Source organism: Acipenser ruthenus, chromosome 25 (assembly GCF_902713425.1).
Source record: "Acipenser ruthenus chromosome 25, fAciRut3.2 maternal haplotype, whole genome shotgun sequence".
Taxonomy (NCBI): domain Eukaryota; kingdom Metazoa; phylum Chordata; class Actinopteri; order Acipenseriformes; family Acipenseridae; genus Acipenser; species Acipenser ruthenus.
This window is the reverse complement of record NC_081213.1, coordinates 24,699,958-24,723,998: the sequence shown is the minus strand read 5'-3', so window position 1 is coordinate 24,723,998 and position 24,041 is coordinate 24,699,958. Positions and strand designations below refer to the sequence as shown.

Below are 24,041 nucleotides of genomic sequence, written 5' to 3'. Positions count from 1 at the left end.
GTCAATAAAACAACGTGTTAGATTATTTATTTTTCTATCACCGAGGAGAGGTGTATCAATATGTATATGTATAAAAACTTCTTCCAAACACACTGCTGTATACTGATAAATATCACTACTCTGTCAGTATAGGACAGTGAGAAATAATACATCCACTGTTTTTAGATCCTCTATCTTACATTATGCAAGTTTGTTTGCCATGATTGCCCAATTTATTTGTAATGCAAAATAAGTTGTCTACAGGGATAATGCATGGATGGGCTGCTTTTAAATAATTTGACAATGAATCAAAGATGCTATCCTGATACCTTATAAAACACACTACAACTTATTGGAAAAGGGACCATGGTAGAAGCTAGGAACAGATAGGAGACTGACCCCATGCAATCCAGGTGAAAGGCAATAACTCAGCTCTATAAATGCTCAGAATATAATGAAATAAAAACAGAAAAACTTTATGAGTGCTTTGAACAATAGCTTCCTCTTTGTCTAGATGGGCCCTTCCATTTGTTTGGCATTGCAGGTTGATGGTCTGGAAATTACATTTGGATCATTCATGGCTTTATTTATAAAGGATTAGCGTGCAAACCACTGCATTGCAGTCACTGGCATATACATTACTTTACCAGCATGAATAAGACCATAATGATGAAATGTCAACCCAGCTAGCTTCTGCAGTTCTGGTTTACTCACGGTCAGGTCACATGCTCTTATGGTACCCGAAGAATGTATTTAATGTACTGTACGTGCATTTAAAAAAACAAAACAAAAACAAAAGCAAAGAAAAGAGTTTTTCATAAATAGGTCCCGATGACTGATTATTTTATAAATGCGCTGCAGGTATTTCATTATATTTTGCGATACAATGTCTGGTTTGCTAGGATTACAAAAGCAGGCCAATGGCATCCATCAAAGTCAAGATTTTCATTGTGTGATTAATAAACCTGAGAGTCAGACCAAACCAAGGGTATACTTCACAAAGCATGTATCCCACTGCTAGGTTGATACCAGTTTCTTTTTTATTTCTAAAAAGATGAAAAAGTTAATGTCATAAAACTATAAAGCTCGTCATTTAAAGGAGCTATACAGCAAATTTGTCATCATAACGGTGATAAAGCTAGTTCTATACAAACACCTTCTGCTATGAGACCGACATCATTATAATGTGTTTTTTTTTTTACATGCATGTGCGTATGTGTGTGGGAGTGCCAGTGTGTGGGTTTCTGGGCTGTGCAGCATTGAAGCTTTAGATTGCTATTGTTATATCTAGAATGATCTAATGTGTGATTCAATTGCAGATCTTTATGGTTTGGGATATAACAAAATAATCTTCCAATTCAGTTTTGAATGCAGTAAAGATGCCATTTCAACTCATCTATTACTGACAGGCATTTCGCCCTGAATAACAGATCTTTTAACAAAGTGTGTGCAGTCCCTTTAAGCCACGTCAATCATCTGTGGACAAAGTGACAGACAACTATATAGCCTTGAAATGCTTCCATCGTATGTGGATCCCATCATCAATCAAGATGTTCAACACACATATTTCTCAGATTTTAGGAAAGGTAGATGTTGCGGTGATTAATTCTTAAAGCAGGTGGTGTTTGGTAGTTTTTCAACTTACAGAAGACATAAAAAATCTGTTAAATCTGTCCTGCAATCAGTCACCCTTGAGGGACGTCTGCTGGAAATGAATTCAGTATGTTCCTATTACAGCTCGCAGCTGAATTTGAATAGCTAATGAAAGAAAGCCATGAATAGTGGAAACATGTTAATGAGGCTCTCAGGATTCAGTCACTTCTACAGATTTTTTTAATCCACTAATAATTATTATTATTTTTTTTTTAGGGTATATAGGATTGGTTTTGATGTAAACAGTGTTCCTGTCTTCTCTTGGTAAAAGATGCAGGAAGACAAGTCAATTTAATTTATTCAATTAAATAGTGAGTGTTTCTTTAATACTTATTTAATGCTGCTGAAAAAAATCTTGAAGTCTGTGCTTATATATATGACAAGTCACCAGTATATTATATTATAATTCCTCCCTGCATTCATAATCGGACCTGTTCATGCACAGGCACGTGGAAAGCACACACAGTCAAACCCCTCCCTCCCACACACCTATTTAAACATTGCCTGTCGTGCTCTCCTCACACTGTGCTAATTAATATTCCACACCTTAAAGGAACAAGATTCGGAATCACGGAAATACATTCTAAACCAAGCTAGGGCTGTGACCAGTGTTTGTGGTTGACATTTAACATTTAACGAACACAGCGTTGAGAGTAATATGCTAATATGTCTAGAAATGTACTGTATAGATTGTATTATTAGGGGCCTGTTAATGTATTATTAGAAAGTAGAATTCAAATTCATATATCTTGTAGGTGGCTTTAATATAATACAAACAACATCAGTGTATACTAAAAAAAAACAGATTCTCAAATTCTCACTTAGCGTCAGTAACCCTTTAACTGCCTTTAGTCTCTTTAAATCGGCTTGGATAAAGGCGTCTGCTAAATAAACAAATACTAATAACTGCCAATTTCCTTCTCTATTATTTTAACTATTTTAAAATAATAGAGAACACTGTTTTGAGCATCCCTTAACTCCATGCTGAGCTACGGGTATAAGGAAGTCCCCCAATGCTTGCAGGGCTGGACATAGGGAAACCAAATTAACTTAGTGTGTTTCATTCAACTGCTCCTCCATTTTAAGTGTAGTTTTAAATGGTGTCATATCTTCAATGGCCTTTTAACACTGAGAAACTGATTTGGAAATGGAGTAGATCTGCACAATGGTAAAAGTAAAATGGTAAAAAAAAAAAATGCAGTAGATAAAACCACAAATAATTTGATGCTTTATACAGTGAAATCCAGAAGTAAAAACTGAAATAAAATCGATAATTGCTCACTCCTCCTATTGGCATGGGCTGACGTTGTAAGTCAATAAGCAGGATCTCTTCAGAGGAGCTCGGAAACACTGCCGGTGCCTAATTATGGCTCTGCATACACTTGTGTTACAAACAAGTCCATTAAACAGAAAGTGCACTCCACTCTCACTGAAACACTGTCCTTGACAGCCAAAGCAATTTGTGTGATTATGTGGGTGTTCTCATTAAGCTGATCTGAAAAGGGCTCACAGGCAAGGTACAGCTACCTTACATCTGAGACAATGCAGAAGCTCAGCATAAGTTTTGCACTGAAAACTTGTGCTAGCCATTGAGGTAACAGATTTGAAACTTTACTCAGAGATGTGATCTGTTAGTGCATATGACTGGAAACCTATAATATTGTGAAATAATAATAATAATAATAATAATAATAATAATAATAATAATAATAATAATAATAATAATATAGGATGTCATACTTCATTTTATGGGTATGTATGCAGACTTGTACAAAGGCATTATCATGCCATGGATGCATCAAATAATTATAACTAAGCACCCAACAGTAGAGCACTTCTCAGGAAATGACTTTAAAATCAATGTTAAAATCATTGATTTGTGCCGGTGAACTGGCCCCCTGTATTATTAATTACTATACTGTACACCCCTCGCTGAAATATGGATATAGTTGGACTCAAGGAATTAAAACAGCATCACTGAGAAACCACAGCAATGTGATTTACTCTGCGGGTGTAGGAATGAAGTTACTTAATGTAATAAATGCATACATCATCAACCTTTCTTAAATATTCATTGAGGGACAAGCCACTGGGTTTTACTTAACCAAGGGTTTTCTTGACTAGCATCCCGGCAGATCAACTGCATATGCAAGACACACAATGGCTTGCGTTTTCAATCCCTCTCAGGTTGAAAAACGAAGGTAATGGAATTTTCAAGCAATGGTACAAGAGAGATTCGTTTTTTGCAGGTACAGTCTCAGGACACATGCATATGTAATATAATAGAAGGTATCCATACTACATACACTGCAAGGAATTTGTAAAGAAAAAAAAGAAAACATCAACCATACATGGTTCAGCCAAAAGACGAACCTGTTTCATTTTATAATATGTTTTTTTGATACAGAATTGCATTTATGACAGCAACGGAATCTCTAAGCACCTGTTATTTTGATAGAACCATAAGGCATACAATTTGCTAAACACTCAAGCAGCAGCATTAGTACGTGGTAAATATACCTGCAGGAAACAGTCCTGTACAAGCAGCAACGACAACATGTCACTCGTTACAATCTGATTTTTAGATCAGGAAATACAATGCTTGTCACTGGTCATCTTTCAACGGTTTTATTTTTTTATATGAGGAAAGAATGCATTCAATACATGTTCATCAATTGCCTCCTTTTGCACGTTAATGTTCATCTTTATGCCTATTGGACATTAATACAGTGCTGTGGCAAAGTGTTCAAAATGTAAAGTTTCAATCACAGAAAAGAAAAACAGTATTTTACAACACCTACCTTAAAGATTTAAAAATATGTCTCAATATGCTGTGAAGTAATTATCTCATCAGTGTGAGTTAAGGACATGCAATGCAAATGCAACTAGCTGAGACTACCAAACCTCTTAGAGCCACGAAATCAACATGTTAAAAAGCAGATTGACTGCTGCCCACAAGTCAGCAAACCTTTAAGACAGTCCTGCAACTAGAGACCAATTTAACCACTGACAGAATCACCTTCAGTTTGTAATAGCTATGATCTATAATTATTGTGCATATTGTTCAAGCTGATTCCCGCTCCCTATTCCCTGAATAGTGCTGTGAACCATTAGGGAATAGTATTATACCAAGAGCCCTTCTGATGTGACGGCATTGTATGCATTTAAAATTAATAAAAAATATATATATACACACACAGACATACACACACACACACACACACAAGCACAGTCATACAATTTAAAACTTGTATTTTACAGGCAACAATAAAAAATGTATATATATATATATATATTTCAGCTGAACATTAGAGGTCATTTCAAAATGTATAAACCGAGATGAATGCATTTCTAAAAACACTGAAATCAATTAACATTGCAGCACAACACAGCTTTGATACATGCAATTACTTGCCAATACTGTCCATTTTGCATTGATTATATAAGGAACATCAAAGCAATGTATGCTGCTTGTGCAATAGGATATGTAGGAATGTTCACAGCATCAGTCAGACAAGCACTAGCCTCTCTCCTTACCCACAGCATCTCAAGTACTCTCTCACTGCCCTCTTGACGCATTGAAACTTCCAAGCCAGGGGTCATGTCCATCCCGGTGGAAACAGAATCAATTTCTTCTTCTACAAAACACAGGAGTCCAAGACAGAAGAACTTTCTATACCACAGCATGCCCCTAAATAGAAGACCGCTCAGCACAGCATCCCTGGGCCACTTGTAAACAAATTACATTCTAGCGGAGGCAGGTCCAAGCAGACTAAGGAAATGAGGTGATGCTGTAATCCCATCAAGCTATAGGGTCAGCATCCTAAAATGAAAAGACAACATCTCTCCATACAGTCTCCATCTGACACAATGAAATATAGCATCACCCTTTGGCCACGCACAATCTGATTGCTATTCTATATAATATTCTGTAAACGAATTACGTTTTGAGAGGCACATATGACAGTCTGAAAACAAATGCATCACCCTGCCCAGGCAACAATATGCAGACCCTGTTCTCATCGCCTGCTTTTCCCCATGAAAGAGAGAAGCAAATTCTCCAAATAAACAAGCACATCCTAGCACTGTTCTTTTTCTTCTGGCTTTTTTTAAGGGGATAAAAAAAATAGCTTTATTTTTTATTTAATTTCATGCAGTGAGCATCATTGTTACTTACTTGGCTAAGATATCATCTCAAATCCAAAATAATTTAAATTACACAGCAGAGTAATCACAGTTCAGCATCTGTAAGGGATTGATAAGCACAGCTACATTACCGGAGTCCCTCTGCAGGCTGTACCATGTCGGGGAAGCAGTGGGGGTGAGGGTACAGAATGTAGGAATGCTATTCTTAGGTATTAATTCTGTCAGCAAACCATAGAACGGAGACAGGGCTCAAACTCACTGCTCAAAATCAGATGGACTTGTGGAGGTACACTTAGAAAACAAGAGGCAGAAGATGGGAAGTGAAAAAAACAGAGAGAAAAATGAAGACAACAAATGCAAGAGACAGCCCTCTGCTCCGCTGAATGCATCCCTCAGGGACAATGACAGGAAAGGGAACAAACCACCAGGAACACGCCACTTAATCAGACAAAAAGTGAGAGACCTTAAAGCACTAGGACTGTCAGCTCACTTCCAAAGGGGCAGAACAATCAGAAGAATTGCTCCTACCTCAGAGATAACACAACAAATATGGGAAATCAATACCAAAATCTGAGGTTTTCATTTTTTTTTTTTTACAAATATTTCTGTCATAAAAAATACTTCCCAAAAGAACACAGCAACATGATTGAGAGACTTTAATTTAGACAAAAGCATGCTGCAAAAAGAAAATGGAGAATGCCTAAGCGATGGGCAACTAAAATGACTTAACCTTCAAGAGAACACCTCCTTCTTTTGAAGGTTAAAAAATAATAATGCATTGTATACTTTATTTTGAGTGCCACTACATACAAGAACACTACCATTGAGTGTTTTCGTTTCATAGGTATGATCAAATAAATGTGGTCAGCTACAGTAACTAATGAAAATGTCGCTCAATACATTGAGTTTAAAAGACATCATGCAATGAAAATCCTAGTCAACACTCTGATTCACTGCCTATACTGGCTCAATTGAAACATTTCAGATATCCCAGTTCAGACTTCACCTTTTGTGTGCCATAATATAAAGTGTCATGAATTACAGAACACTCTTATGGCGTTCCGTTGGCTGTGTTCCATTTTTAATGTGTCATGAATTACAGAACACTCTTATGGCGTTCCGTTGGCTGTGTTCCATGTTGTCCATATTGCAGCGTTATCTTTATTACTCTTTTTAATTTTTTAATCACACATCATGGCTCAGAAATCAACTGGGCAAAACATTTCTCAACATTTACTCGGGAGCGTTCGGCAGAAGAAAAAACAATGTGTTCTAAAGATTGCAGTGTATCCAGATCACGCTCTCTCCTGCCACAATGCTAGTTTTACTTTGGGGGGCAGCAGTGTGGAGTAGTGGTAAGGGCTCTGGACTCTTGACCGGAGGGTCGTGGGTTCAATCCCCAGTGGGGGACACTGCTGCTGTACCCTTGAGCAAGGTACTTTACCTAGATTGCTCCAGTAAAAACCCAACTGTATAAATGGGGAATTGTATGTAAAAATAATGTGATATCTTGTAACAATTGTAAGTCGCCCTGGATAAGGGCGTCTGCTAAGAAATAATAATAATAATAATAATAATAATACTTTCCCACAAAACGACACTTATTTCGATCTGAGCGTCAGCATTGTTGCAGTCGGGAGATAGAAGCGGATACACTGGGATGTTAACAAGCATCTTTTCCTCCTGGCGAATGCTCCCGAGTAAAAGTCGAACAAATACCAGTTTCTCGGTGTATGTACCTATGATATGTGAATTTAAAAAAGATCTAAAATAGTGTGAATATATTGAGAAAAAAAATGTTGCAATATGGACAACAACAAGTACAGCAAAGGAAAGTAATTGCAGGGGGTATTGTAACACTTTGAGATGTTAAACCAACTGCAGTTGTATGGGGTATCCACAATAAATAAGGTTAATAATCCTTACCATGAAATAAACAATGCATTTAACTATTAAATGTAACTGGGCTTCATTCATGCCAATTCTTTGTGTTAAAAGGATATGGGGTCCAATTCATTAAACTATTCCATTGTTGTGAATGAATGTGACGCAAATCATTTATCAAAATAAATAGTCGTGTTCAGAATATAATAACACACACATTGTGTATAAAGCACATCCCTTGTATAACACCTGGAGCTGTCTTGGGTTGCAGAGCTTGTAAACCCCCACCCTTTCTCAAAAATACCATATTATTCCAGAATCCTATCACTAAGTATGCTGCACACCCCTTATATAACGTGTATATAACACAGATTCTCCTGACAGCTGTAAAAGGGTGTGTATTATATTCAGTACAGTTTTTTTGTCACCCTTTTATCCTAGAAGTTAGAGAAAAGGCTCGGATAGATACTCTATCGATGTTTAAAGCTGTTAAAAAAAGCCATCAAGTCCTTATATTCGTGGTGTATGTATCCCACTTAGTTATAAGTAACTAAAGGTTCTTCCATACTCCAGTTTATGTATACATTATTAAATGCAGAATCTTTATTTTCAGTATCCCGTTTTAAAATGATGATCTCATTAGAGTGTAACGGGAAAAAAACTTTTAACATGGATAGCTTAGCCCGATATAAATTTGATACATAATGGAGCTACTAAAAACCCATATTAATCCCACTGCTTTTAGCAGCACACATCTGCCCTACAGGGTTTAAGCCTGTGTTTTCTCTAGCCATAGACGGTGGGGGCAACTCTAACCATGCTTCTAAAGCATTAGTGGGAGTAAGTGATTAGGTGTTATGCCAGCCTCTGAATATCAATTCAACTGCTTCAAACCAAAGGCTGCAGTGCACCAAAATCATGTACAGCATGAAAAAAGATACAGTTGAAATTGGGATGTATAGTACTGCAAGGGCAGCTCATCTGCTGGTTCAGTATCTGACACCAGGTGTAATAAACATCTATACTGTTTTGGGATAGCTAGTAAAAATTGAATTCTTAAATACAGATCACCAATAACTCTTGCATTCCTCTTGATGAAGCATTTTAAGTCAAAGCCTTTTAAATGTCTTCTGTTGCCTGTGTCAGGTACCATAATTATATTCTTTATAAATCTTGCTAGCCTGCCACCTGTACCCAACACAAATTAGGTACTGTATTAGTATTGATGGCAAACGAAATGTTTTAAATGGACAAGTCATTATTTGAAAACAAGAAAATAAATACAAAAAACTGGACCAGATTTACTGAAGTGCAAAAATAAACTGCTCCAGAACCTGAACATAACGTCTCGTAAAGGAGCCTGAAATTAACATCTTCACACTGGAACAAAAGCCTGGTAAATCCAGCCCTAATGTACAGACACAGTAAAGGTTTGCAACTTAAATATGACGATCAAGATGATGCACAAGGTTTGTCATTTCATTTTCATTACCTACAATGATCTAAACGATGCTCTGAGCGCTCAATCCATGTTGTTTGTTTCTAACATACTGTTCAGTAAGTGCATTAGAAAGGATGCAACATTAAGGATTTTAGTGGGGAATACAGGCTGCTGCAACAGTTGTATTTCTCTTTCTTTTAACTAAAGACTAAAGAGCAGAGCTTGTGTTTTTTATATGCCTCCAGCATGTGCACTGTAATTGTTAATCATGCTTATAAAGGTCTTTGTTTCTGCAGCATCACCAAGGCCAACTGAGATGCAATTTCCCTCTCAGTAAGGGATCACTTCGACACAGTTAAATTACTTGCACAGTTTACACTTTATTTAAATACATTTTGTTATTTAAAAAATCTGCATTGCTATAAAAGTAACTACAAAACATTTACTAAGCAGTACAAAACAATATCCACATATGTAAAAGTGCATCTGAATGTGGCTACTGCATTAATCTAGTGACAGTTACACCTAGACAATGTCTACCCTGACTTAGCAAAACAAACCAACAGAGAATCATGCCCTAGATATTACGGGAATTTTAACATAATATTCAAATATTGACCTTAAGATGAAGGTTGCATTAAAAGGTCAGAAAGATTTAAACATGCAGAAATAATATGCAAGCAGAAAAAGACCAAGAAGAGTCCAAGTAGGAAACTAAAATAAATTAGTATTCCCTTCCAGCAGCTTTTTTCTTTTTTGGTAGGCTCTCAAATGTGCAGTATGTGAACAAGCCATTAACCCCCGAGCCAGACCCATCAGTTCGGAGTCCATCTTTGCTTGCTGTGTGTTTCTGTCTATCTGCAGTGCCTCTGTTACCTCATCGTAGTGAGTCATCCCATTGTCACCTGGGTGACAGAGGCCAGCTGACAGGCATGCTTTTCTGAATAATAATCAAGCAGCCATCATGCAGGATACAAACACACACACACACACACACACACACACACATTGAAGCAGGCAGTAGTAGATATACTGTAAGCCACGGGAAACCAAAGGGAATGTGTGCCAATGGGAAAAAAAAAAGGTTTTCGTAGATACCAAGGTTCTTTCAAATGTTTGCAATAAACTATTGAGATATGTTAATGCCAGTTTAGTTACATTAAAACATGCAGATAATCTGCAACATTGTTTTTCATTATTAATTGGAAAATGTTTTTAAAAGCACTACATGAAGTAATTAAATTCTGTTTAAAGAGTGCCAAACACACCACACTAGGGGTTGTAGCTTTGTAGAAGGACCACCATAGCAGCTGGTAAAACCCAGAAGCAATGCTCAAATAACACAACACTTCCGCAAACCCAAATATCTTTTAATTTAACTGTTTAGATAACATAACAGCTCCTTCTGTCTTTTACCCTTATAAAATTGTAAGTCAAAAAGACATTAGCGCTAGACAAATACCTTAAACTGTGCATTGACCCTGAAGTTTAATCCCACAAAGTTTACTGGGTACAACAGCCTAGTTTCGGTCTCAATATTAAGGTTGTATGTCCTCTAGTGTATAAATAAAAACATGATTTATAGGTCTGCATTTAACTGCAGCAAATTATGCCTGTTAGATTGCATTATAAGTCTCAGATGTGTCCTTGCCTGATCAGATAGAAAAGGAACAAGATTCAGAGTGTCAGTGAATGACAGACTTACAGTACAGATGTAAAAGTAGGTTTGATAGACAAACAGACACATACCCATACGCTCTGTAGGTTACTCTAGTAGTACACTAATGATGCACAGGTCAGCTGGCTCTCAAGGGTATACAGCAGCCCTTGTGTGATGTTCTAGGTGGTTTTCCTATTCAAGGAGAGCAATAAACTGGTAAATGAATGCACATCTTGCACCATAAACCACAGAGCTGGCTGCTGAGCAGACTGGCAGCTATTATCCATGAAGGAGTCCTCAGATTCGCCAACTTAACCTCATCCTGAAGGAATCACTGTGCAGATACCCTCATACTGTACATTTCAGTTACTCATCTTTTAAATGCAACACAATTACCTTACACCTTTAAAATGACCTTGACAAGAGGTCTCCTCATTTTACTTTCTCTCTTAATGTCTTGACTTTAATATAGTGTTAATTTCAGAGTTGTAACAGTATGTAACCTAAAAAACATTGTCTAGTCCCTGTATAAGTACACTGCCTCTGTGGTCATTTCTTATGGTCTCGTTGGGAAGTTGTAATCTCAAAAGATCCAGTGATTTCCCTTAACTGAAGTAGTTCAGTTTTCACTAATACTGAGGATAAGAAAATAGCTTTGTCTTGATGATTATCATTTGTCTTTACTGAAACACTAAGACAAAATAAAGCTTGCCAGGCTGCCTGGTTTTACATCAAAGTCATAATTGGAGAGGGGCCTTTATTGTAACCAGAAATAAAGCACACAATACAAGTAATGTGTTGAAAATTAGCCCAATCACCAGAACCCAAATGCAGTCAGATCAAAGTGTTAACTCCAGTCTTTATTTAACAATATAAGGAGAATCAAACAGCTTGCAAATGAGTTAGAAGACGAGAGTAAACGCCTAGGAAATCTGGCTCTTTGTGCTGCACACATACTGCATAATTAAACAGAATGTTATGCATAAGCCAGCACCTACATTTTTCATACAGTAATCTGTGAACTGCATGCTGCACTGGATATGGTCATTTACTGTACAGAATGTATTTCAACAGTGCATCATTTAGAAAATACAACCAGTGTCTACTGAGTAAATACATCCTGTTCTATACACTACTTCTTTGGAGTGGCCACATATATAACACATTATAAGCTACGACAGTGACACAACAGAAATTCTTAGTTACACTGATGATCTGAAATTTGGCAAATCATTGTACATCACAACATTTTAAAAAATTACTCAAATGAGTACTTACTTACTGAGTACACCATCCTGAAGCATAGAAGTGCATCTTGCAATTTGAATTCTTTTTGTGAGCAATGCTCAGTACCGAAATACAGATCGTCTCACAGTAAGACCCCATTAATGTCATAACGGTCACTTAAATCTGTAACAAACGATGGTTTGAGCCAATGGAAAGCCCTGATCCTTCTAATCATTTGCCTTGTGTGACTGATGTAACCCTCACGTTTCTCTGTAATCAAAGTACAGTACTAATTAAAAAACTGTTGCGTTTATATGTACTGCCCATTGCCCTGCATATTTCTGACGGTAAAAGGTAACTTATTGACATGCATAATGTGGCAATGTGTTTCATATATCACAAGGACTAAATTAAACTTAAATCTGTGGGCTACCATGGTTAAACATTGCTAACAATTTTGAATCTTAGGAATCGTGACAAATGGAAAGAGTCATTTTTTAAGGAGTGATTCAAGAGGTTTTAATAACACTGTGCAGATTTGCTTCGCCAATTGGAAAATTAAGAATTGCTAATGTATGAGCTCTCAGCTCCTGTCATTGTGCAATCTGGGCACATGTGCATTTGAAGGTCAACATTCCGGAACTAAAAAAAAAAACCTTGGTAGTAATTCTCATTCAGCAGTATTGTATAGTAAATTATAAAGAAGTGATTTCTTGCTAAATACATAGGAGGTTTTCAAAAATGAAATACTGCAGGCTATCCATATAGGTGATGTTGTTTGCATAATCCGCCCACATCTTCATGCAGCTGTTTTCTAGAAGGATATTACCACCACAAATCCTTCTCCTAAAAGGTTCAATAGTAAGAGTGTAGCCTGTGTACAAAATCACATACTTTTAATTGCACACAAATCAAAGTAAATCGTTAAATGTACTAAATTCTGAGTGGAGCAACTTAATGAACATGCTAGTACGTTAGTAGAGACAATTAGGTATCCTAGGTGATCATGGCAATGTGAGGACTGGAGTTGACTTGGAAACCAATTACCGTGTATGTCATATTTTGCAGGTGAAAAGAAAGAAAAACAATTGAAAAGCAATTTGTCCGAGGAAGATTCAGACAGACGAGCACCCACATGCTGTATTTATCAAGAAAAAAGTATATGATAAAATAATTTGCAGGAACAGGTAAAAAAAAAAAAAATTAAAAGAAGTATTCAGTGGTTGGTGATTTCAACCTAGGATTGGGAGTCCTGAAATGTGAACCCCAGGAATACTGAGTAACATGTGCTGAGCCCTAGTCCTGCATTTTATTACCTTTTAGCAAGGCATTTTGTGTGCAGAGATATTCATATTTAAACCAAAGTATTATTTATTTTGAATCTTTGGGCATCTTTGACCATTGGGCAAGGCTCAGAGTACCTTCAGGTTATGATTTTAAAAAAGTCTATCCCAGTCATGAGTACATGTTAATGTCTCAATGGTATGCTCCGGTCTGTCTCTCAGTTAGCCTCGAGACACCCTAAGTATAACCGGTATCTATACTGCCTATTATTACAGATGCACACCTGGAATAAGGTACCAGAAATGCTTTTAATATAAACCCCACACTATTCTGTAATGGTTGAGTGCCTTTATAAATTGTAACAAAGACTGCACAGCCAAAATACTTCATTGTGATCACTTCCAACATTGCTGGTTGTATAATTCTCAGTTACACTGAATGCATTTCATCTTGTCACCAAACTACCTTATACTGTACATGTACATTACTGTTCAAAGATCAGGACATCTACTGTGCCATTCTGCCTGACAAAGTGTTTTGTGCAAAACATACTTGTGTATAGAAGCATTTGAACAGCATTACCCAGGAACAATTTAAATAATGCAGAGTACTGAAAGCCACCAGGAAAACATGGGCTTTTAAAGCCTCTCCCTCACTCCTATCAGAAACTTCTGACATTGCTTAGCTGAGACTCATAATAAGAACGGTTGACAGCCTCCAAATAAATGCACAACATCTGTAAAGCTTTATACAACAGCTGACAATAAATGTTGCTGATGGCTTTATGAAGCAAGCCACAAAGAATGTGACTTGTTACGTGACTATACAGTTGATCTACTATACGTATATACACAGGCATATGCACACACAGGTCAATCCCATTTATGTAGATTAAAGGCTTAATCTTGGGACCAAAACAGGCAGCACCTCTGCACCAATATCTTTAAAATCATGCATCTTGATATAAAGGCAGACGACACAGCAGAGGCGACACAGTAGCTGAGAGGCAATGGAGTCTCTAGAGCAAGACATAGCAAAGACAAAAGCTCGGAAGCAAACAGACACCAATACACTATTATGTACTATTCCAGAATTTTAATTGGAATGACCTTTTCTTAGATTCCAGAACATGATCCTTCCATAATATGATTCCACGGATTGACTTAACCTCTCTGGTTATGATACATTCAAATTAAAACATGCTTTTTTAATAATAGTCGACAACTAAATTCAAATAATGAATTTAATTTAATTAGATCTACTTCTTTATTGTCTTGCTGGACAAAAATCCTAATAGTAATTCAACATACCCAGTGACCACCAAATATGATAAATCCAGATTGGTAAAACTTTATTTTAAAGGTCATTATTTAACATGTAACCCTGCATGGATTATTCTGTATGGAACCAATGCAAGTTGAGAAAAGTTTTTGAAGTTAATGGTTAATAGCTGTACCTGGGTGTTTGGAAACTTTCGTTTAGATTCTAAAATGAGCCCTTTAACACTGACTGCACGTCTCTCCTAAAGAAAACGGCTCACAGGCAGCAGATACAGTTTGCAGACACTCATTAACTGCAGAATCCAAAACACGTATTCTACAGTTCAGACATATGGGAGGATGACATTTACAAACAATAGTCATAAGATGATTAAGATGAACAGACTCGAGGAATTACATTTAAAAATAAACTTAAGCAATGATGGAAAGTGGTGTTACAATCTCAGGCCTTGATATATTATATAAATAAACTTCTTAAAAGCCATTGTCTTACCACTTGCTAGTTTACGAACGCATTCCTCTCCTACCCAATTGTTAAGGAAATAGAGAAGGCCTTATACAGTACTTTCTATCAGGAAAAAAGTATTTGCCCAGTATAGAACAGTATGTCCAGTATGGAGTGATGGGGGCATGACCTAAATCAAACAAAACAGCAAAAGTTTATTTTGCAATGTACTGTATAACAGTACTAAAGAAAGTGGAACATACTGAAGTGGGACTCCATTGACCTCAGGATCAGCAGAACCTTTACTGAAACATGTTGCAGACAAAGGAATGTAATGCAACAAAGCTTAAAAGGGAAATGTTTTTCATGTGATTGTGTTTCTAAAAAGCACCACCTGTACTGCTCCACACCAAGAAGGAAAAAAAGACAGCTTGAATAGACTTTCTCAAACGAGAAGGGCTAAGGTCATACAGAACATGACAAATCAGAGCTGTCTCAGAGGTGAAATAGTATCCCTCGCATCAATGTAAAAACTTTAATGCAATCATGGCTTCTGTATATTACATCAAATATCAAATGGCACTTTAATGTTTTGCTTATTGATTTTGTTTTCTGTTTGAAAGCCAAAAGGTAATTTATGTCACAGTTAGATGAGATCTGAGAACCAGCTGGGTTTGTCAAAACTGCAAAAAAAAAAAAAAAAAATGAAAAAGAAGTCCAATTAACTTTGCCTTAGCTGCTCGATTTTTTAAAATGATTGTTACAAAAGATAAAATGTAAGTTGTGCTGATGAGTTTAGTAAATGCAAGATCTTTGCTTTTGTTTTTATTGTCCTGCTGTTGCATATTGGGTTAAACTTCATGCTGGATACAGAGCACTAATGTGATGATCTAGCTGGCAGCTACTGTTCCACCCCCACTCTAGCAGGGGAGGCGAGGGCCAGAAACGCCTTCTTTGGTCTTTGTAGCATTGTTTCTTGATGAAGAATGACTTCTCCCACTCTCTAGACAGCAAGCAAGCCACCCCCAGACAAGGCATTTCAGACAGACATCAATACATTCACACATTCACAGATATGTCAACGATCTTTGATCCAAGACAGCGACAATCCTGGTGGATTTCCTGAAAAGTGCATGGAATGAGGAATCTTAATAACGCACTGTGTAATATCAGTAGTCAAAAGAGAGAAAAAAAAACTGTAGTGGAATGCCAGTTATGAGCATATCAACAAATAATCTTTTCCAAATACTGTAGTTTGTACACAAATTGTACCCAGAATTTTAATCATGGGATTCTCTTGAACAACAAAATGTACGCAGCTCATTATTTTCTGTTCTTCCGCAAATAGCAGAATAATTGATGCAAATAGAAAATAACATTTAAAAAAACACTGTACTTTTCTGTGTTGTATATATTGAAGAAGATTTGATGGCTATGTAATGTGATATTGGTATTATCAGTGAAAAACAAAATACATACAAGCTTTCAAACCAAAAGTTTGGAGCATAGACATCAAAGATCCTGGTAAAACCAACATTCCTTCCTTATAGAGCCTCAAAGAAATGATGTACGGTAAAAACTGTTCTTGATTTTTTAGTTTCTGTCCTTCTCTTGGTGGCCATTTTCCACCCCAGTGGACCGCAGCATTGAAATAGTTTGTTTACTGTATGCTAAATAATATTAAAACCTTACCAGATACATCAAAACATGGTGTGTAATAGTCTATACACTGTAATATATCCTCGTCTGCAGTAATTATTTTGACTTCGAGGAACGCATTTACAACCTTCTGCCAAGACTACCTATCAATCCTGTCCATCACACCATTGCACATGACTGTATCTACAGTAATCTTCTTGTATAACTTCCTCATTTCCATGCCAGATTGTATTTTATACAAAATACTTCAATAAATCACTCACTTTTGTAGAGTTATGTATTGATAGTATTTTGAATCAACTTAGGTTTTTGCATAATTAGGTTTTTGTATAATTAAAATCTGTATAATTAAAATCTGTATAATTAAAAGTTAGGTTTTTGCATAATTAAAATCTGTGGGCAACAGGTTGCAGATGATCAGCTATTAAATGCAATAACATACAATGAACAATAATTACAAATCTGATTGGTGGAGATATTTTCCATTCACCTCATATACTATTTTTTAGGTTAAAGAAACGGACTTGTAAATAGGACGTCCCCGGTTCAAATCCCAGCTGACTCACTGTGTGACCTTGAGCAAGTCACTTAACCTTGTGCTCCGTCTTTCAGGTTAGACGTTGTTGTAAGTGACTCTGCAGCTGATGCATAGTTCACACACTCTATTCTCTGTAAATTGCCTTGGATAAAATGAACACCCAAAAATAAAGGTCGCTATACATACTGTATATCTCCTGTGCCCTGCGTAGATTCTCACTGTGGGTCTGCAGAAAATATATAGGGCAGGAAGAAAAGGTAGTCTGCTATCATGTCTTATTTTATCTGCAGTATCTCCCAAATGGCAAGCAATAACCTAATTAGAAGGCAAGTAAACTCCTGCTGAGGAAGATGAAGACCCAGAACTCCCACCAAGGCAGCACTCAGTCCCCAGCCTGACAGCCAGAGCTGACATTCCAGTGTGACCGTCTGAAGAAAATGATCCATACCAGTGTACCCTCAATCCAGCTCTTAGACTGCACTGACATACTGTATACCAATAAACTGCTGTCTGCATCTTCAGCACAATTTATACCAGATTCTTTCCGAAAGCATCGTTTTTTTATATTACTTTGCTTTTTTTTTTAGTTCAAATAATTCTTACTATTGTGTTATTATGTTATCATGTTTTCACTTAAATGACTATAAAAAATATATCAATAAAATAAATATTAGAAGTTTTACTTTCATATACATTATAATAGTTGTTTAATACAGAACACTACAAACTAAAAATGACCCATGAGTCTTATTAGTCAGTATTACATGGTGTTGTGGTGGCGATCGTTTTCTCCTCATCCACCCTCTATACAAATCTGAATTTTTGTCAGACAGAAATGAAGGTTAAAAATGTATATTCCGACTGATGGGAATCACTGCAAATTGCAGCTCCATTAACTTTATTTCATGCAGGTAGCATCGAGGGATGGAGTGCTGCATTATTCTTTGCAAAATCACACATGTTCTGCTGCTGGATTCCGCAGCAACAGCCACTGCATAATTCATTGTGATTCAGTCTATTTACCAAGTGCTGAAATACACATCTGTCATGGTCTCTAATCCAACAATTCATGCCTCTCCATATTCACTGCTGCAGCCTCCTTCTTCCTGCACCCTATCTCTCCACTGCATTTTTTTTTTTTTTTTTTTGCATTGCCAAGCTGGTGCTTAAATAATATATGTGCCACACTGGTACCATAAAAATGGAGATATGATTTTTCCTGAGTAGGAATAGTGAATAAGCCATCTCTGTTTGCCTGGGACTTGGTATCAGGCCATCAGTCTGGACTGATTTGTAGACTTGGTCAAGGGGTGATACAGAACTGATACCTCACAAATGCTTTGCACTGTGCATGGAACACAGGCTTTTTACAAGTCAAACTCTTATTAAACTTCACCTCATCGTCTCTGAACAGCAAATACTTAAATGTAATTGAATAATTCATTTGTTTTAGAAATAGGCATGTAGGGTCCTAAATCTTAGGCTCCTAAGATAAATCTGAGTCTGTTATTAAAGTTTGATAACGTTTGATCAGGTTGGGGGAGTTTTCTTAACTGTTACAAGTATCCTGTTTTGTTTTGGGGATATTTAGATTTGACCTTAATGTTATACATATAATAAGTGCCTGTTTGTTACTTTAAGCTGTGTAAAACTGTAGTTACTTTTTTGTGTTAAACAGAACACATCATAATATACTGTAATACTTTAAATGACGGTATTTCTGACTTTGTAGGGGCATACTTTGTGGTATAGTATTTCTGTGTTTCCAAACCTAACAAGATTTCAACCAAATGAACATCCAAAACACAAAACACAGGACTCATTAAGTACCCAATAATACCCATGTTGTTATTTTATCGTCTTTTCACTTTACTTCACAAGCCTCCTACAGGATAAGGTTCACTGCAACAAAATCCCCTCTCATGACAAATGTCTCTGCTCCCAAATATAGCACCCAGATTTTTGCAGCAATACACACCTCCATTTAAAGTGTCTAGATTTACTCAGTGGGCAATGGAAAAGTAGGGTGGCATGGCAGACTATTGGCTTAATATACAAATGTGTTGTATGTCAATACTACTTCCAAAGCCAGTTATAGTATCCCAGTACTGCAAATTATGTTGAGATATGAACCCACCTATAAACATTGTTCCAAGTAGGGGGGAGAGTTAACCTCTTTGCCCTCTAAACAGCACTTGCTCTGTGATTCTGCTCACAAAAGGATTGTAGGCTGTTCAGCTTGCAGGGGATTAGAAAAACATTTTCCCCTCAGCGAATTGAACAATCACAAACTAAATTGCTTAGTGGTCAGTGTTAGTTGATTTGGAGTGAGATGTAATGAGTCTGATCCCCAGCAGGGGTTGGCTTATCCTAAATGCAAGTCCAGGAGAAGGCTCTGCAAAAATATCACCATGGCAACCGGTTAGGCACACAGTCCGATTACAGGACTCGGCTAACGTCAACGGTCACCGGCAGGCAGCGACTACAGAAAATTAGAATGCATTGTTTCTTTCCCTAGTCGGGCCAGTTGGCATGAGAAAAGAGAGAAATGAAGAAGGAGATGTGAACAATCAATGATTTTCATTCACTGCCAGTCCCAAAACCTCTCTGCAGCAGCAAGGAAGTGGTCTGAAAACTGTATCTTACTGCAACCCTGTCCCTTCGAGCAGGAATCCTTGGAGCAAAGAGAAAAATAACAACATTGATTCGGGAATAGTACCTTAAACATAACATGAAAAGACGGCACACTGTTAAGAGGTTTGTGTAAAGTGATTCAGGTATTCCAAAATAAGGGGATAGTGTGTGTCACACCTAGCAGTTCTACTGAGACGTAAACCGTAATGTATGAGAACCAGGAATCAGAGTTATTCCATTACAACCTTGACCATAGCTCTTTTTATAATATAATAATGCTGAAACTTCTGGCAGATGCACAACACTTTTATTCTCTGTCATAGGACTTGCAAAAAAAACTCATCCAATCAAATCCGGTATGCTTTATGTCACACATACTTCTACATTAATACCACTAGGTGGCAAGATAGCAAACTAAAGGCTGACAACTTGAAAATTAGAACTTTACCAGGTTCTGAACTAGTTGGGTGCGCGCAACTCTTAATTGTATGGTACAGTAGCAATGCGTGTTAAATCTGCAGAGCTGTGTATGCTCTTCATTCCAATTAGTCAAACTAAATACTGGATAGTTTCTTTTATCAATTCCAATTACAAGATCCTCCAAAATAACAGTTGTTTACTTTGATAGTATTGTATAGTTTGCTGGTGTCTGACTCCTATAGCAAAGCTTCTGATTTGACAGTAATACAGTAGTAATTCTGCTAAGTAGCATATTGAAATCCCTTATGAATTACTGGCATATTGCATAATTTAGGTGTTACAGTAGGAATGTAAATTAGTAAGCCTTATTCTCAAACACCTTACCCATGATAGTAAAAAATAATAACTAATAATATAAATGTGATACTGTAATGCAAAGAAAAGCATTTACATTTTAAAGATGATTGGTACGGGTTTGGCATGAAGTCCAGTGATTCCTACTTATTTTAGTCAGGTTACTACAATATATCCACTGTCAGTGTTATTTTGAAGCATTTGTGTATAACAGACCGTTAAAATATTTAGAGGTTAGGCATTGAAAAGTATCTCTGTTTGTCTTTATTATTTTTGTTTTCACAACCAATGCTTTATCACCAAAAGGTACCGCATTTTTGATAGCTTAATTCACCCAGGGAATTCTCAGTAATTCAAAGTGGTTAAGAGTTACCGAGGCCACCTGACTTTCATTTACTCGATATAAAGAAGTACTGTTTAAGTTATAGAGCAGGCAACTCAGCCTAGGCGAGATGTGATTCTTGGCTGACATTCTCCCAAAGGTCTTTAAAAATAAATTAATAGCTAAAAGGGTTTATGCTGTACACGGTGCAAAGGTTTGAAGCTTTTAGTATCTTGAAACAGATTCCAAAGAGCTTGCCACAGAACTGAAGGGAACAGTGCTGAAAACCCATTAAAGGCTCGATCTTGGTGTGTTTTGAAAACTGACTCAAAATAGTCCTCATAATACAAAAAAAACACACACATATCTATACAAACAGCTTGTATATTGCTTGGACGGCCATTACTGTAGAGATTGGCATTCCATTTTAGGCAAAGAAGCAGCGGTTGCCTCATCAGCTGTGAAGTATGCCTCTCATGGGGACGAGGTAGAACAGTGGTTAATGGATCAGCTTTTCACAGGTGGTCTGGGTTCAATTCCAGTTTAGCTGAAAAACATTTAAGCTTGGGGGTCTTAATCTAGCCCTAAGTGGAAAGATTAAATCACAAAATTGGTACCTAGTGCATTTTCAGGCCAAACGTCTCTGCATAAATACAGAGCGGTTCAAGTTGCAAACTTCATGAATACCAAAAATTCATCCCTACAGAACAAGGTCAGTAACATAAACATCATCTTCAATGATAACACATTGCATATGTCAGGAGCATAACGAGTCAGGCAACATGTCTACACCGCAGCTTGTTGAATACGTTATCATGGTAAATGCCCAATGCACAGTCTAACTGGACAGGTGGCTCCCAATATATAACAGTCAGTATCTAAGACAGTATCTCAGGAATGAAGAAGGAACACCTACAGTATTATTCTTTTTAAAACTATTGGATTGCATGTTGACCATTCTGCGTTCAAGACAACAGCAGCACACTTGCCAGCTTGAGCAGTCTTGCCAATTCACAAATTAAACAAAATAACATTCAGCAAGGCTAACTGTGTCCATGAACTGAAGCTCTCTCCACTGGGAGAAGAGTAATCTGAGTGGCATTCCTCATAAAGGCGAGACTGCAGGCCACAAGGTGATCATGTAGTACAGTGTCCCCTCGTTATTTTGCTCTCTGACTGTCTGCCGTACTGCACACTTTGAAAAATGAGGAAATATTGAGGGTAGTGAATCTGCGAGGGGAAATTATGCATTACAGGATATGGTAGGAATTTAACATGGACGAAACACACATTATCAGAATTTGCTGAGGAACAAACTGTGAAATAAACATCCATGAGCCACAATTCACCCTACTGAAGAGTGTCAGGTGATTGAGCTAGGAGGCCTTAATCACCAGCTGCTCCTCGATGTGCAGCCATATTCTTGAATTGCTCTGGCTGTTCTTGGACAATGCTGCCCCAATGCATCCACTGTGTCTGACATTTCAATCTACGGTACCTGACCTCTATCCCACTGCATCATTTCAGGATGATTTATTCAAAAACATGTGTTCACCATCTAAGATATATCATTTTCCTTTTTAGGGTCACTGACACTCAAAACGTTACATATCTTTTTGTCTTACTCTATTTCACCATTGCAGTTGTTGGTACATAGTTATGGTTCAATATATCAAAACGATATAGATGAGCATAACATCACTTTTGGACTAATCTGACCTTGCCAAATTGTGTATTTGTGGGATTTATTTATTCTTTCCACTATCTTATCCTATAATAAACAAGCTGAAATCACCAATTGAGACTGAAAGCTTCTTTATAATAGAACCAGGGCCATGGTATCAATGTGTACATTTCATCGAGGCTAACACTACCGCCCACAGTGTGAAACAAATAACTCTTGTTTGTTGTCAGTTTACATTACCTGAATAGAAATTATATTCACAGTGCTTATAACGGTAACTTAGATGAATAACACATTTATTTCTATATGTACTGTATATCAGAAGCATATATATATTGTTTTAGTTCATTTATAATATAACCTTTCTTCAGTACAGCTACAGTATAATTAAAATATCAGGATTTCAGCAGCAGCAAAATCTTTCTGTGTTGTCTACCTACAGGCTCAATACATATTCCAGCTGTCGGAACTGATTTCACACCTGGATAAACAAACACTTTCCTTTGTGTTTCTCGTTTTCCTTGGCTACTGTAGCAGCGCTGCAAGTCTGTACTTTACACAGACACAAAACAATTCTGGCTAACATGATCACATAATACATCAGGGACATCTGTATAAAACCAATTAACATCTTTATATAAGTGCACTGGTGGGCTGCTTTGTTACACATGAACTTGCAGCTCAGTGCAAATACAGTGTTAAACATGAATCACTTTCATGAGAAACCTGTTTTTTTGTTGTTTTTTGTTTTAAAATATTTAACACATCCATGTCATGCCTCCTTATCTCACTTTCAAGTTCCAGCCTCGCTCCTATTGTAACCCAAAATGGCCTGGCTGTTATTTCTAGCTGTGTATTGGTTGAAAGGGAAAAGGACATCAACAAAGATGAGAAACTGAGACCTTGCACCTGTTAATGCAGGAGGCTGGTTGCTCCCTTGTGCTCTTTGAATGCAGAGGAAGAGAACAAATAGGTCAGATGTGTGGTGCCACATTACTCCATGCTTTTAGTTCAACAGCGTCTGGGAGGGAGATATCCTGTGTAACAGCATATCACAGTACCGGAAACAACTCAAAGATCACCTCTATATATACAGTGTGTAAATATGTAGTGGGACATGGGGATAGATGGGCAGACATACAAACAGAAAGTCTTAATGAACACCCTGATTGTAATACTCTTGCTATCTTGTGTATACCACAATTGGTAAAGCAGTTCTCCAATTATTTGCTAAATGCATTTAATATTGTAATTTGCTCTTGTTCCTGATTACATACCTAAGTGTAGATCACTGGTGCATTTTCCAGAGGACCTTGTTTTAAAGATCTTCATGCTTGCAGATCCAAACCCTGATGCTGTTTAAATCAATGCAATATGCATACATATTCAGTATCTGCACTGTGCATTGAGCTTGGGCTTGTGAATGTGTGC

At 37.1% G+C, this 24,041-nt stretch overlaps 1 protein-coding gene across 14 annotated transcripts in view; it reads right to left on the bottom strand.

The window, feature by feature from the left end:
* Nucleotides 1–24,041, bottom strand: part of LOC117413594 (plasma membrane calcium-transporting ATPase 2-like) — a 146,197-nt gene that overhangs the window by 84,881 nt on the left and 37,275 nt on the right. Inside the window, exon 1 of one of the 14 annotated variants that reach the window (XM_058999796.1) lies at nt 5,810–5,955. The exons of 12 other annotated variants lie outside the window; for them this stretch is intronic. The gene's annotated coding sequence lies outside the window, so the exon portion shown is untranslated. Of the gene's footprint in view, nt 1–5,169; nt 5,316–5,809; nt 5,956–24,041 lie in introns of those variants that run through there. One more of the 14 variants, XM_058999799.1, reaches the window with a different exon arrangement.